Here is a 13,517-nt window from a genome sequence, read left to right as displayed (position 1 = left end):
GGACCAGGCCCCCCGGACCAGTCCTCCCGGAGCAGGCCTCCTGGACCAGGTGTCCCGGACCAGGCCTCCTGGACCAGGCTTCCCGGACCAGGCCCCCCGGACCAGTCCTCCCGGAGCAGGCCTCCTGGACCAGGCTTCCCGGACCAGGCCTCCCGGACCAGGCCTCCCGGACCAGGCTTCCCGGACCAGGCCTCCCGGACCAGGCCTCCCGGACCAGGCCTCCCGGACCAGGCCTCCCGGACCAGGCCTCCTGGACCAGGCCTCCCGGACCAGGCCTCCCGGACCAGGCCTCCCGGCTGCTGACTACAGACTGTTGTTTTGTAACCGTGGCCACATGCCCACTTTTGTATCATACGTACACAGTTTTAAGAGTAGGTACGACAGGGTTGAAGCAGTCAGAAGCCAGTAATATGTGGTGACGAAGCTCTCTGTCTCTCTCTGGTACATCAGTAAATTGCATCGTCAAGGTCGTTAACAACAGGTTTTAATTGGTTTTCTGATTGGACTGTGTGGTGATTGGCCGTGTTGGGGCTGTTGTTGTGGTGGTGATGTCTGATTGCGAGGTGGTGTGTGTGTGTGTGTGTGTGTGTGTGTGTGTGGGTGGTTGTGTGTGTGTGGTTGTGTGTGTGTGGTTGTGTGTGTGTGTGTGTGTGTGTGTGTGTGTGTGTGTGTGTGTGTGTGTGTGCCGACCTATGTATACTCACCTATATGTACTCACCTATATGTGATTGCAGGGGTCGAGTCATAGCTCCTGGCCCCGCCTCTTCACTGTGTGTGTGGGGGAGGAGGATTCCAGGCTACTACTAGGGAATTAATATCTACTGTACTAGACTCTAGTACCTACCTACCTGCTGTCTACCTAGTACTGATTTCAAGGGTCATGTTCCACTAGTTCGACGCCTCACTTCTTACTGTATTTAGATATCTCGTTTATCACCTACCTACCTACCCACCCACCTACGTACGTACGTACCTACCTACGTATCTACCTGCTGTCTACCTAGTACTGATACCAAGGGTCATGTTCCATTTAGTTCGACGCCTCACTTCTTATTGTATTTAGATATCTCGTTTATCACCTACCTACCTACCCACCCACCTACGTACGTACGTACCTACCTACGTATCTACCTGCTGTCTACCTAGTACTGATACCAAGGGTCATGTTCCATTTAGTTCGACGCCTCACTTCTTATTGTATTTAGATATCTCGTTTATCACCTACCTACCTACCCACCCACCTACGTACGTACGTACCTACCTACGTATCTACCTGCTGTCTACCTAGTACTGATACCAAGGGTCATGTTCCATTTAGTTCGACGCCTCACTTCTTATTGTATTTAGATATCTCGTTTATCACCTACCTACCCACCCACCTACGTACGTACGTACCTACCTACCTACCTACCTACGTACGTACCTACCTACCTACCTACGTACGTACCTACCTACCTACCTACCTACCTACCTGCTGTCTACCTGGTACTCATACCAAGGGTCAGCATCCACGCAGTTCGATGCCTCGTTTTTGTGATTTTTTTTATGATAGATTTTGAAACACTTGTAAATCCCTTTGAAGCAGAAAAAATTAAAATCTAGAAAATATACAGATAACTTTTCCTTCCTGGAAATAAAATCATACACGTCAGTTACTGGATAAGTGAGTCAGGCTGGTTCACTTATCCGACGTGTTGCTGGTTCACTTATCCAGCGTGTTGCTGGTTCACTTATCCAGCGTGTTCTGGCTCACTTATCCAGCGTGTTGCTGGTTCACTTATCCAGCGTTTTGCTGGCTCACTTATCCAGCTTGTTGCTGGCTCACTTATCCAGCGTGTTGCTGGCTCACTTATCCAGCGTTTTGCTGGCTCGCTTATCCAGCGTGTTGCTGGTTCACTTATCCAGCGTGTTGCTGGTTCACTTATCCAGCGTGTTGCTGGCTCGCTTATCCAGCGTGTTGCTGGCTCGCTTATCCAGCGTGTTGCTGGCTCGCTTATCCAGCGTGTTGCTGGCTCGCTTATCCAGCGTGTTGCTGGCTCACTTATCCAGCGTGTTGCTGGCTCACTTATCCAGCGTTTTGCTGGCTCGCTTATCCAGCGTGTTGCTGGCTCGCTTATCCAGCGTGTTGCTGGCTCGCTTATCCAGCGTGTTGCTGGCTCGCTTATCCAGCGTGTTGCTGGCTCGCTTATCCAGCGTGTTGCTGGCTCGCTTATCCAGCGTGTTGCTGGCTCGCTTATCCAGCGTGTTGCTGGCTCACTTATCCAGCGTGTTGCTGGCTCACTTATCCAGCGTTTTGCTGGCTCGCTTATCCAGCGTGTTACTGGCTCACTTATCCAGCGTGTTGCTGGCTCACTTATCCAGCATGTTGCTGGCTCACTTATCCAGCGTTTTGCTGGCTCACTTATCCAGCGTGTTGCTGGTTCACTTATCCAGCGTGTTGCTGGTTCACTTATCCAGCGTGTTGCTGGCTCACTTATCCAGCATGTTGCTGGCTCACTTATCCAGCGTGTTGCTGGCTCACTTATCCAGCGTGTTGCTGGTTCACTTATCCAGCGTGTTGCTGGCTCACTTATCCAGCGTGTTGCTGGCTCACTTACCCAGCATGTTGCTGGCTCACTTATCCAGCGTGTTGCTGGCTCACTTATCCAGCGTGTTGCTGGCTCACTTACCCAGCGTGTTGCTGGTTCACTTATTCAGCGTGTTGCTGCCTCAGTCAACAACACGCTATCACCAACAGGCTGGTTGTCTTGACAGTCACCAGGATATCAGTCCCCAGGCTATGTTACTAGGGTTCTAAAACTCTACAACGGTCACATGCACGTCACGGGCCAGCATCAGTACAACTCTGATACTGTAACTTTTCTAGGCTAGATTAAAATGGGTTAGTTTAGATTGGGTTAGGTTGATTATGTTAGTTTAGTTTAGCTTAGTTTAACTTAGGTCAGTTTAGGCTTGGTTAGGTTAAGTTAGGCTAGGTTAAGTTAGGTTAGGTTAGTTTAGTTTAGGTTAGTTTAGTTTAGGTTAGTTTAGGGTTGGTTAGGTTAGGTTAAGTTAGTTTAGGTTAGGTTAGTTTAGCTTAGGTTAGGTTAATTTAAGTTAAGTTAGGTTAGTTTACGTTAGGTTAGGTTAGTTTAGGTTACGTTAGTTTAGGTTAGTTTACGTTAGATTAGGTTAGGCTAGTTTAGGCTAGTTTACGTTAGGTTAGGTTAAACGTACATTAAACGAAATTAGCGTATATTTAACCTACATTAACAATATAATTGGTATCCCCTGCGCATGCTGTTCCAGTTGGTATCCCCCACAAATGTTGTTCCAATTGGTACCCCCACACATGTTGTTCCAGTTGGTATTCCCCAGACATGTTCCAGTTGGTACCCCACACATGTTGCTCATGTTGGTATCCCCCAGACATGTTATTCCAGTTTGTATTCCCAAACGTGTTGTTCCAGTTGGTATCCCCATGTAGTTGGTATCCCTCCACACATGTTGTTCCAGTTGGTATCCCACACATGTTCCAGTTATTATCCTCCACGCATGCTGTTCCAGTTTGTATCCCCACACATGATGTTCTAGTTGATATCCCTCACGCATGCTGTTCCAGTTGGTATCCTTCAAGCATTCTGTTCCAATTGGTATCCCCCAAGCACGCTGTTCTAGTTGGTATACCCACGCACGTTGTTCCAGTTGGGTATCCCTCATGCATGCTGTTTCATTTGATATCCCTCACGCATGCTGTTCCAGTTAGTATCTCTCTCGCAAGCTGTTCCAATTGGTATCCCCACGCACGTTGTTCCAGTTGGGTATCTCTCACGCATACTGTTCCAATTCGTATCCTCAAGCACGCTGTTCTAGTTGGTATACTCACGCACGTTGTTTCAGTTGGAATCCCCACGCACGTTGTTTCAGTATCCCTCACGCATGCTGTTACAGCTGGTAACCCCAACACATGCTGTTCCAGTTGGTATCCCTAAACACGTTGTTCAAGTTTGGTATCCCTCACGCATACTGTTCCAGTCTGTATCCCCACGCACGTTGTTCAAATTGGGTATCCCACACGCATACAGTTCCAGTTGGTATCCCTCACGCATGCTGTTCCAGTCTGTATGCCCACGCACGTTGTTCCAATTGGGTATCCCACACGCATGCAGTTCCAGTTGGTATCCCTCACGCATGCTTTTTTAGTTGGTATCCTTCGTGCATCCTGTTCCAATTGGTATCCTCTATACAGGCCTGATTAAACAGTGTTAGGTTAGAATTAGTAGACGGAGGATCGAGTCCACACTGCTACACCAGCGACCAACACTAGTCTAAATGCAAAATCTAAATGCAAAGTCTCCCAGGAGTCTCCCAGGAGTCTCCCAGGAGTCTACCTGGAAACGTTTCGCTACGCAGTGGCTGAGGGATTGATTACCACAAACTCCTCCACGTCTTCCACCTTTCTTTGCATTGGACTGAAGAAGCCATTGCGTGGCGAAACAGGCTTCCCGATGGATGGCCTGATCAACCAGGCTGTTGGTGCTAGACGCACGACGTCCAACGTCAGCATCACAGCCCGGCTAATCAGGAACAGATTTGAGATACTCACCGCGTCACTTATTTACTCTGGTGTATTCGACACTGCCAAGCCTCTGGCTTTGGTAGGGAATGATTTCTCTCTGTTGATTTCCGTGTGTTGATTTCCGTGTGTTGATTTCCGTGTGTTGATTTCCGTGTGTTGATTTCCGTGTGTTGATTTCCGTGTGTTTATTTCCGTGTGTTTATTTCCGTGTGTTGATTTCCGTGTGTTGATTTCCGTGTGTTGATTTCCGTGTGTTGATTTCCGTGCGTTGATTTCCGTGTGTTGATTTCCGTGTGTTGATTTCCGTGTGTTGATTTCCGTGTGTTGATTTCCGTGTGTTGATTTCCGTGTGTTGATTTCCGTGTGTTGATTTCCGTGTGTTGATTTCCGTGTGTTGATTTCCGTGTGTTGATTTCCGTGTGTTGTGTGTTGATTTCCGTGTGTTGATTTCCGTGTGTTGATTTCCGTGTGTTGATTTCCGTGTGTTTATTTCCGTGTGTTTCCGTGTGTGTTGATTTCCGTGTGTTGATTTCCGTGTGTTGATTTCCGTGTGTTGATTTCCGTGTGTTGATTTCCGTGTGTTGTGTATGTTGATTTCCGTGCGTTGATTTCCGTGTGTTGATTTCCGGGTGTTGATTTCCGTGTGTTGATTTCCGTGTGTTGATTTCCGTGTGTTGATTTCCGTGTGTTGATTTCCGTGTGTTGATTTCCGTGTGTTGATTTCCATGTGTTGATTTCCATGTGTTGATTTCCGTGTGCTGTTTACTGTGTGTTGATTTCTGTGTTGTTTACTGTAAGCTGTTCTGTGTGTGTTCTCTCAGTGTTGTTTTCTGTGTTGATTTAAGACCAAATTTTGGGATTTTCCAGGTGTATTAATGTATTTTTTTCCATCTCTTATATTTACATTTCAAGAAAAACAGATGGAAGGAGTTCAAACTTTCCCATTAGATTAGATGCTTCTTAATTAAGAAAGTTTACTTGTGTTAAATTAATTAAAGTTTTTTTTTTTTTTGTATCCTCGCAGGTGAGATGAGTGTTGCTGTACTGTTGCTGTACTGTTGCTGTGCTGTGGTGAGGTACTGCTGTCTACCTGTTGTGGTCTAGGACCCTGCAGGTAACTACTGCCCACCTGCTATGGTCCGGGAGGTAAGTACTGTCTACCTGCTGTGATCTGGCACTGGGGAAGGTAGCTACTGTCTTCCTGTTCTGGTCTGGGACCCGGGAGGTAAGTACTGTCTAACTGCTCTGGGCTGGCACGGGAAGGTAAGTACCCTCTACTGATCTGGTCTGGGACCGGGCCACAGGGACGATGACCCACAAACTCAGCTACCTTCTCCCTCACAACACATCTTCATGAAGTGTAGTGCTGGTATACTCCCTCACTGTGATACACCTGTGATCATTCTCGAGAGTTTTTTGAGCCTACAATCACGGTTTCTAGCCAAGGTTTCTTGTAGGATATTTTTCCAGCCAAGTTGATACTATTAGCAGCTCTCTGGCCTCATAGCTATCACAGCCTGGTTGATATGGCACTTAACGGAGGTAGTAATCTAGATTCCGCTTGACGCCTTCTGCAAAAGATTCCGTTAAATCTGCTGTTAGTACGTTGTACACTCTTTCACCACAAATGTTGCCACAAATGGTGTCCCTGCTGTTTACTGTGTCTGTTTTGTACTACCTCGCTCCACTGCGTTATGGAAGTGTGTGGATTTACGCCGGTATCTCAGATATCTTACATGTATCAAGTATCATCTCCTGTGCTCCAGAGAAGCACATTTTAAGTACTTCGAGGCGTTCCTAGCATTTTATATATTTTATTAATTCAGTGTGACAGAAAACGAACTTTGCACATTTTCCAGTTCGCGTCTGGACACCCCTTTCAGATTTCCATGATGTGTGATGTTAGTGCTAGCGGTCTGTAGATTTTTGTCAATAGTCTGCTCCATCCCTTGTGAAGAGAAGCTGCTGTACATCTACACTCTTTAAGGCCTCTGGAATTTCGCCAGAATCCAGACTTCTCCTACAATGAACACTGCTCGTGCTAATGGTACTTTGCATTCCTGTACATATATATAATGCAAGCTTGTATGTGAATATTTATGTATTTTTCGAAGTCAAAGGACGTCTGGTAGTGCTTCGTACGTAGTTTGTATGTTGGGCAGAGTTAGTGAAGAAATTATCCAGGTCTTCAATACTTGTGGAGTTGATTGCTAAACACTGATTCTTACTATTCTTTAAGGATCTCTAATTTCTTTGTTGAAAATTTTTTGTGAATATCTTCAGAGTAGCGAAGAGAGAGAAAAGTAGTGTCAGTGGTGACGGCCAAGGTCAGTTCGTCACCATCACCAACACCACCACCACTACTGCTACTACTAGTAGTACTACTATTAGTACTACTACTACTACTAGTACTACTACTACTAATACTACTACTACTAATACTACTACTACGGCTACTACTACGACTACTACGACTACGACTATTAGTACTAGTACTACGACTCCTAGTACTACGACTACGACTACTACGACTACCACGACTACTACTACTACGACTATTACTACGACTACTACGACTACGATTACTATGACTACTAATACGACTACTAATACGACTACTACGACTACTACTACAAGTGTCTATGGATGCATCATCCTGTACTGCTGGCAGCAGACTCTCTAGCTTCACTGTGTGTAAATAATACCTGCTCTAGCAGTGATAAGATAGGTGTAACCAGGTGTGCGGTTGTGCCAGTTATTCACACGTGGCAGGATATCCTCTGATGTTCACAGTGCCACCCTGACCCATGCCACCGAATCTGCTGGCTCTTCGGTATTAATAAGTTCTGTGTTTTCGACATGAGTTTTCGACATGAGTTTCGGTGTTTTCGGCAAGGAGCGATTGTACACATCACCTCACTGAAACCAGAGAACAGTTAAAAGAGAAAATTCAGCTTTTTTTACAGGCCACACTGCAGGATAAATATATTACACTTACCCTCGCCAAGAAGATAAGTGTTGCCTCTTCCACAACCAGCAAAAGGACGGCCTCCAGGACCAACAACAACGCAGGTGTCTGCGTTCCATGCGGCGGCTGTGACCAGAAATACATGGGACAGACCTCCCGTAGCTGGCTGAAAGAAGACCAGCGTGCGTGCAGAACTCAGAGCATGAGTAATGAACGGGTTATACATAGGGACAAGACTGCAAACCTGATATCTCACAAGGACACCAGGCTGGTTATCGAAGAAATGGACAAAATACTATGAAGACTACCTGGAAGCTGAGCTAATGTGTACCAGTGAAAGAATCCAACAGAATCAAGGAGCTTTCAATTGAGCACAGATCCTCTTACAAAAACAATCATGGGAAGGATCGGCAAGCTTCCTGCGGTCGTCCTATCAAGCAATTCACGCACATAGTTTGCTTGGGTGTGCATCCTTGTGCCGTGACTGTAGAAGTTTGTTCACTGGCGATACGTGTCGATGAAATTCCTATCTGTAACTGTGTTTTTCTTTTTTCTCCAGTGCTGGAGGTAATGTGTATATGTAGTTGAAGTGTTGGGAGTAGTGTTTGCATGTAGCAACACCGTTGGAGGCAGTGTGTATATGTAGCAGCAGTGTTGGAGGCAGTGTGTATATGTAGCAACTGTTGGAGGCAGTGTGTATATGTAGCAGCAGTGTTGGAGGCAGTGTGTACATGTAGCAACACCGTTGGAGGCAGTGTGTATATGTAGAAGCAGTATTGGAGGCAGTGTGTATGTAGCAGCAGGGTTGGAGGCAGTGTGTATGTAGCAGCAGGGTTGGACGTAATGTGAGCACGTAAAAGTAGTGTTGGAAGTAGTCTGTGTATGTAGCAATAGTATTGGAGGTAGTGTGTGTATGTAGTAGCGGTGATGGAAGTTGTGTATAGGTAGTAGTAGTGTTGGAGGCAGTGTGAGTATGTAGTAGCAGTGTTGGAGGTAGTGTGTGTATATGTAGCAACAATGTTGGAGGTAGTGTGGAGGTAGCAGCAGTGATAGAGGTAGTGTGTATATGTATGATAGTTTATCTTCACAGCTTCCTGTAGTGTGGCGCATTACACTTAACGCTCCAGCAGTCTACATGGGGATACCAACGCTCTAAGGGATGCTCTCAGCCTTGCCACACACTCAGAGGACACCTTGAAGGACGACCCTGAGTAGCAAGCTCCACTCGACTTCAGATTATTTTGTGTGTCGAGAAGATAGTCCTATCTCCACTACACCTCCTTCCATCCTGCTAAGTCGCTTCCATGACTTCATTAAAAAACAGGCAATATTAAAATTACTGAAACAGATGGTATCATTAATGGAAAGGATGGGTGTCATTAAGGACACTGATATTTGGTTGGAGATTGGTGAGTTTTAGTCGCAAGTTATAAATCCAAATTTTAAATGTTCTTGTAGCTACTGTCGGCACTTCTTGGTATCAGCAGCTGCCATTATGGGTAGGAATAATGTTTGTCAGGAAACAGGACGCGGGTCTTAGTCATATAATAACCCACAGCTGGAGTTTTTGGTCATCTGATCGAGGCCTTCCGCTCCGTTATGGGTGTTACATTGGTGAATTTATAGTAAATACACAGCTCTTTTGCTGTCGCTCTGCATATTGAGAATGTACTGGCTCCTCAACAGTGTTTAAGGTGAGGGAGTACGTTCAGCACGGCAAGTGAACAAGAATACTACACGTACCTATATCCTTCCCGGGACAGAAGAGATGAGAGACAAGGGGGGGGGGAGTGGAAGGTCACAGATATACAACACAAAGCACGTTTCAAGACATTTACTGACCCTCTTTCAACCTCCAGCCATTTATCGACCTCTTCAATAGTCCCATCGACACTTAGGGGGCGATACTGACCACTTCGAAGTACTCACTGTAGAGACTATAAACAGGTATGTTATTAATGTTGTCTGTCATATTGTAGGTATAAAACTACAGATCACTGAGCCGTTCTGGCCACGTTGGACATATCATGATCTATATATATAAAGCTAAAAATGGTTATATTAAGTAAGCCAGTGAAAGGCCTTGATCAGATGACCAAAAGCTCCAGTGGCTGGTCATCATATGACCAAAACCCGCGTCAAGCAACACCTGTCCTGTTTCCTGACAAACCTTATCTTACCTTACCATTAGAAAAATATGTGTAAGTGTTCTATTCCTTCCTATAGAGTAGGAATCTTCATGTTTATGATCCTGGTGCTCATTGCAGATCTAAGAATTATCCTCATGTGGGTATTCTGGATTACATCACGTTAATTAAGCAAAGTGTGGTAAGTTAATCAAGTGTAGGACATTGTAGTTAATGAGAATATGATAAACGTTATGGAGACAAATAACCTTGCATATATGATATTAATGCCTCCAGTGACGGTTGTTTATGCTGTGTTGCCAGGGCTTGCCATGTCACACTGTTAAGATCATTCTCACGGGCTCTTCTGACCGATTTCTTGGGTTCTATTCCTCGTAGTCTGGCCTATGGCCGGGCTTCTCTGTTGATATGTTATGCTGTCAGTAGATTCATGTTTAGATGTTTGAAATCCCTTTATTACCCTCTTAAAACGTTTCACAAGACTATTTGCGCTGGTAATTTCAGTTTTTCATGAGGCTAATGCAAGGATCACATGTTTAAAATAATTTACCACACATCTGATAGAAGTAAAAAGGGGTTTGTTCACAAGGTCGTTTCTCGCATATTTAATTACGTTTGTATATTGAGTGTTGGGTAGCTGCCAACATTGTTACATCAACACTATCATACCTTGGTAGCTGCCAGCATTGTTAAGTCAATAGTATCAAACCTTGGTAGCTGCCAACACTGCTACGTCACCACTATCAGAACTTGGTAGCTGCCAACATTGCTACGTCACCACTATCAGAACTTGGTAGCTGCCAACATTGCTACGTCACCACTATCAGACGTTGGTAGCTGCCAACATTGCTACGTCACCACTCTCAAACCTTGGTAGCTACCAACATTGCTACGTCACCACTATCAGACGTTGGTAGCTGCCAACATTGCTACGTCACCACTATCAAACCTTGGTAGCTACCAACATTGCTACGTCACCACTATCAGACCTTGGTAGCTGCCAACATTGCTACGTCACCACTATCAGACCTTGGTAGCTGCCAACATTGCTACGTCACCACTATCAAACCTTGGTAGCTGCCAACATTGCTACGTCACCACTATCAAACCTTGGTAGCTACCAACATTGCTACGTCACCACTATCAGACCTTGGTAGCTGCCAACATTGCTACATCAATACCATCAATCTTTGTAGCTGCTAATTTTGCTACACCAGGAGCATGAAACCTTAGTTGCTGCTAACGTTGCTACTTCAGCATAAAACCTTTATAACTGTAACTTCAGCATAACACTTTGTAACCTCTTAGCTAACATAAACAAAGTCTTCCGGTGGGCCGCTGACAACGGTATGTTCAGTGAGAACAAATTTCAGCTACTCCCCTGTGGAAAGATTGAGTAAATAAAGGTGGGACTGAGAAGTAAACAAACTCTAATCACTCAACAGAACGGAAATTTAATGTGAGAGACCTAGGGGAGGTGATGTAATATTGAAGAATTACAATTTTTTTCATACCCGTATGGAAAATAGTATGTTAGTAACTAGAGATTTCAAAACAGGAGATGCTAAGCCGATCTTAATTCTGCTTTAGTCAGCTGTTCACTGTTGGCTGGAATATTGCCACTATTAAGGCAGATGAAACTGAAGACCTGGAGAAAGTACAGGAAACCTTTCTGCCCATATAAATTCAGTTAAGCACCTGAATAACGGGGAACACGTGAAGTCCCTCGATCTGTTCTCGAAAAGTAGGCGAGAAAGACTCCTCATAATTTAATCCTAGAGAATATTTGATGATTTGGGCCCAAATCTGTAGACAGGAAAAGCACTGTCTACAAGGATCATTGAACACCAAAGGACAATACGTTATGCACAGGATAATTCAGCCATTTTTCAACATGTCAGCATCAACGGTCACAGTATGCATTGGGAAGCCGCCACCATCAAACACAAATCACACTGAAGCTACAAACGCAAAATCAGAGAATCTGCCCACATAGCTATCACTCGCAATTTCCCAGTAAAAGTAGGCCTTAGACAAGGATGTGTGATGTCACCATGGTTTTTCATTATATTTATAGATGGAGTTGTAAGAGAAGTGAATGCTCGGGTGTTGGTAAGAGGTGTGGAGTTAAAAGATGAAGAATCAAACACAAAGTGGGAGTTGTCACAGTTGCTCTTTGCTGATGACACTGTGCTTTTGGGAGATTCTGAAGAGAAGTTGCAGAGGTTGGTGGATGAATTTGGTAGGGTCTGTAAAAGAAGAAAATTAAAAGTGATATGGGAAAGAGTAAGGTGATGAGGATAAAAAGATTAGGTGACGAAAGATTGGATATCAGATTGGAGGGAGAGAGTATGGAGGAAGTGAACGTATTCAGAATGTATTCAGATGGGTCAATGAAGGATGAGGTGAATCGTAGAATTGATGATGGGAAAAAGGTGATTGGTGCACTGAGGAGTCTGTGGAGACCAAGAACTTTATCCATGGAAGCAAAGAGGGGAATGTATGAGAGGATAGATATAGCAATGCTCGTATATGGGTGAGAAGCATGGGTGGTGAATGTTGCAACAAGGAGAAGGCTGGAGGCAGTGGAGATGTCATGTCTGAGGGCAATGTGTGGTGTGAATATAATGCAGAGAATTTGTAGTTTGGAAATTAGAACGAGGTGCATGATTACCAAAAGTATTATCCAGAGAGCTGAGGAGGTGGTTGAGGTAGTTCGAACATGTAAAGAGGTTGGTGCAAAACAAAATGAATTTGAGAGAGTATAAATCTGTAGTGGAGGGAAGGCGGGGTAGGGGTCGGCCTAGGAATGGTTGAAGAGACGAGGTAAAGGAGGTTTTGTGTGGGAGGGGCTCGGACTTCCAGCAAACATGCGTGAGCGTGTTAGGAGCGAGTGGAGACTTGACGTGCTGTTGGAGTGTGAACAAAGTAACATTTATGAAGGGATTCAGGGAAACCGGTAGGCTGGACTTGAGTCCTTAAGATGGGAAGTACAGTGTCTGCACTCTGAAGGAGGGTGTTAATGTTGCAGTTTTATAAGATGTAATGTAGGCAAGCCTCTGGCAAGACAGTGAATGATGACTGTTTTTCTTTCTCGGGCCAACCTGCCGGGAAACGGCCAATATGTATATATATATATATATATATATATATATATATATATATATATATATATATATATATATATATATATATATATGTATGTATGTATATATATATATATATATATATATATATATATATATATATATATATATATATATATATATATATAAGTGCTCACCTAATTGTGGTTGCAGGGGTCGAGACCCAGCTCCTGGCCCCGCCTCTTCACTGATCGCTACTAGGTCCTCTGTTTCCTGAACTTTGTTATACCTCGTCTTAAAGCTATGTATGGTTCCTGCATCCACTACATCACTTGCTAGGCTATGTGTTTGTGTGTGTGTGTTTAGAAAATGCATGTGACAGGGTGGATAGGGAAGCAATGTGGCAGATGTTGCAAGTGTATTGAATAGATGGTAGGTTACTGAAAGCAGTTAGTTTTTATAAGGATATTGAGGCTCAGATTATGGTGTGTAGGATAGAAGGAGATTATTTTCCGGTAAAAGTATGCTTTAGACAGGGATGCGTTGTCACCGTGGTTGTTCAGTATATTTATAGATGTAGTTGTAAGAGAAGCGAATGTTAGTGGTGTTAGGAAAAGGTGTCGGATTGGATGACAAAGAATCTAACACAAAGTGGGAGTTGTCACAGTTACTTTTTGCTGATGTCACTGTGCTTTTGGGAAATTCTGAACAGGAGCTGCAACGGCCTGTCTGTTTATCTCTCTCTTCCTCTTTTTGTA

The 13,517-nt window shown here is 44.5% G+C and overlaps 1 protein-coding gene across 5 annotated transcripts in view; it reads left to right on the top strand.

Moving 5' to 3' along the window:
• Pde11 (Phosphodiesterase 11) overlaps positions 1–13,517 on the top strand; it is a 580,189-nt gene that overhangs the window by 226,691 nt on the left and 339,981 nt on the right. Inside the window, exon 4 of one of the 5 annotated variants that reach the window (XM_070099916.1) lies at positions 5,583–5,704. The exons of the other annotated variants lie outside the window; for them this stretch is intronic. The gene's annotated coding sequence lies outside the window, so the exon portion shown is untranslated. The remainder of the gene's footprint in view (positions 1–5,582; positions 5,705–13,517) is intronic. 5 annotated transcript variants of the gene reach the window in all.

This window comes from Cherax quadricarinatus, chromosome 70 (assembly GCF_038502225.1).
Source record: "Cherax quadricarinatus isolate ZL_2023a chromosome 70, ASM3850222v1, whole genome shotgun sequence".
NCBI classification, from domain to species: domain Eukaryota; kingdom Metazoa; phylum Arthropoda; class Malacostraca; order Decapoda; family Parastacidae; genus Cherax; species Cherax quadricarinatus.
Note: the sequence above shows the minus strand (reverse complement) of the source record. Positions and strands in the feature narration are given on the sequence as shown.